The sequence below is a fragment of the Tupaia chinensis genome, unplaced genomic scaffold (assembly GCF_000334495.1).
Source record: "Tupaia chinensis unplaced genomic scaffold, TupChi_1.0 Scaffold000062_1, whole genome shotgun sequence".
NCBI classification, from domain to species: domain Eukaryota; kingdom Metazoa; phylum Chordata; class Mammalia; order Scandentia; family Tupaiidae; genus Tupaia; species Tupaia belangeri.
The window spans coordinates 149,939-153,148 of record NW_006159520.1 but is presented as its reverse complement, the minus strand read 5'-3'; the positions used below and the strand labels follow the sequence as shown (position 1 = coordinate 153,148).

The window sequence follows — 3,210 nt, the reverse complement described above, 5'->3', positions numbered from 1 at the left end:
CAAAAAAAAAAAAAAAAAAAAAAGAAAAAAGAAAAGGGGAGGGAAGAAGAATGAGAGAGAAAAGAGAGAGAAAGAAGGAAGCACAGAGGCAGATCAGGACAGAATGCCAAACATGCAGGCAGGTCTGGAGACAGAAAGAAAGGGCAGTAAGAGGCTGTGGGGAGAGAAACAGGAATAGAGTAGGAAAAAGGAAGGAGAGGGCGTAGGTGTGATGAAGAAGCAGAGGAAGCAAACAACTTGCCTTGGGAAAAGAAAACATAAAGCAGATTTGTGAACCATCAAAGGTCCTTATTTCTAACACCTTCAGAGAGAGGCAACAAGAAGAGTTGCAAATTCGGTCATGGTTGTCGCTCAAACAAGCCCAGCAATAAGGGCTCTGATTCTGAGCCACTGATTCTTGAAGGATCCCAGAGATTTGTCGGCTTCTCTCCACACTCCAATTTCCTGCCATTTGTTCAAAAGAAACATTTTTTTTCTACTTCCGAGGAGAGTTTGTATTCTTACAACTTTTCAAGGACCATTTATAAAAAGCTTCCTGGATATTATCAGAGTCATGACACTAAGGATGAGACATCATATTATTTTATGTAAAGACATATTTTAAAATCCATTTAACATAACTCTACATGAAACCACGAATTAGGCAATACCACAGTGTGATTAGCTACCAGAATTTGGGAGCAGGAACTGAAATCACTTGGTAAAAATCTAGAAATGTTGGTTATAAATAAGTACTTTGAATATAATTAGTATACCATATATATTTTTAAAATAAGATAAACTGCCAAACTGAGCTGAGCTGAAGTAAATCTGAGTCTGGAATAACAGTTTGCATAAATTACAATGGTGAGAGTCACGAAATACTGTTGAAATCTGGATAACTTTTTTTTTTTTTTTAAATCTGGATATCTTTTAGAGCTCTGTTGATATCAATACCCTCCCTCATTGGTAAATTGCAATACCTCTTATTTCTAACATACTTTTCAACCGACAGGCTGAACCAGCATTTTCTGATGTCTACTTCATGGCTTGCCATACTATGCCTGACACCCCCATTCACAAGACCTCACTGAGTCTCACCTGGTCTGCTGTGGTGTGTGTTATTATCTGAATTTTACAGAAAAGGAGGCTAAAGCTGGGGGTGGTTCAGATCACACAGTTGGCAACTGGTCAAGTCAGATATGGACCCAAGACTCTGACTCCAGGTCCAAGACATTTTGTAAGATACCAGACTACATCCATTGTTCTTACCTCTGACTGGGAAGAAACAGACTAGCATCCAGAAGTTGGAATGCTGGAATGTAAATATTATCTTCTTATTCATTTATGAGCATGTCTAATATTTCACAACAAAAATATGTAAGGAACCCTGTTATGAGCTGAACTGTGTCCACTCAAACTTCATATGTTAAAGCCCTAATCCCCAGTACCTCAGAATGTGATTGTATTTGAAGAAACAGCTTTTAAAGATGTAATTAAGTTATAATGAGGTCTTTAGGGTAAGTACAACCTAATCAGACTGGTGTCCATCCAAGAAGAGGAGATTAAGGACATGCAGAGAGACAGCAGGGGCATGTGTGTACAGAGGGATGACCATGTGAAGAGGCAACAAGAGGGCAGCTGTCTATAAAGCAAGAAGAGAGGCCTCAGGAAACCAACCCTGCTGGCACCTTGACCTTGGACTCCAGCCTCCAGAACTGTGAGAAAATTAATGTCTGTTGGCTAAGCCACTCAATCTGAGGTTCTTTGTATGGCAGCCCTAGCAAGCTAATACAAGTCCCTGCAATGTAGCCTGCACTATGCTGACTGTTATGAATGCTAAGGACCCTGTCTCAAGTAGTCAGTCTTGCAAGAGCCACTGGAATGTAACAGGTAATTAGAATATGGTATGTTAAGTGCTACAAAAGGGAAAGTACAGACTGCCATAGAGTGTGCGGGAAGAATATATAGTCCAATATTTGGTGAGTCCAATATATGAGATCAGGTGTCTGGGAAAACTTTTTATTTTTCATTGCCAGAGGGTACATGCACTGGTCAGAGAAAGAGAGAGAGAGAGACAGAGAGAGAGAGAAAGAGAGCACACCTCTCCATGGGGCATGGTCACGCCTTAATCCCTTTTCTACTTCTGCATCCCCATCAAGATTTGGGGAACACATGCATACACAATATGTTAGGATGGGATCTGAACTGCAGCAAGCAATGTGAGATCTGGCTTCCTTAATCATTGTACCATCAGGTTGGCCTATGAAAAAAACTTTTTTTTTTTTTTTTGAGAGATTTTCACTGTAGGGCACGTGCGCTCGCCAGACAGACAGAGAGAGACATAGAGACAGAAAGCTAGAAATCACCCCCTAGGGGGGATGGTCATGCCGCAATCCCTTCTCCTCCATTCTCCTCTCGGGATCTTGGGCACACACGCACACGCGCCCGGCGTGAGTTTTAAGCCACCGGGTCCGGGACACGAACCGCGGTCAACTACGTGGGAGTCCAGCGACATAGCCATTACGCTAACTGCTGGTTCCCTGAAAAAAACTTTTAAAAAAAGTGATAAAGGTGAGATCTAATGGAGTTTGTCCCATATAGCTGGAAGAGCCCCCAAATTCCATTGACCAAAAAATACTTTCCATTCTTGATCCAAGTTCCTCTAAAATCAGAAAACTTTCCTCCTGTGCTAGTCAGTTAAGATTGCTCTTTTGTTAGGGGCTAGCAGATGGCATAGCGGTTACATCACTGGACTCCCAAATGGTTGACCATGGTTGGAGTTCCATACCCAGTAGCTTCAGACTCATGCTGGGCACATATGTGTGTATGCTTAAAATCCCAGAAGGAGAATGGAGAAGAAGGGATTACCAGCATGGCCATCCCCTCTGGAGGTAATTTCTCATTTTTCCTCTCTCTCTCTCTTTCTCTCTCTCTTTCTCCAGAGAGCACACGTGCCCTAAGGTAAAAATCTCTAATAAATAAATAAATAAAAAGATTGCTCTTTTGCTAATTTTGTACTATTTTCATTATGATAACTATTTGTGTCATTAAGAAGAAACCCATTGTAGTCAAAAGACTGCATGAAACCAAAATATTGCTCTGAATGTGTATGCATGAATACATACACTCTCAAAGTTAAACATATTGGCATTTTTCCCAAATGTATAAATCTAGAAATCATTTTTTTTTTTGGAGAGGTTTTCGCTATAGGGCGTGTGTGCTCGCCAG

The 3,210-nt window shown here is 41.0% G+C and overlaps 1 protein-coding gene across 1 annotated transcript in view; it reads right to left on the bottom strand.

Moving 5' to 3' along the window:
- FMN1 (formin 1) overlaps window positions 1-3,210 on the bottom strand; it is a 491,267-nt gene that overhangs the window by 389,961 nt on the left and 98,096 nt on the right. The window lies entirely within an intron of this gene.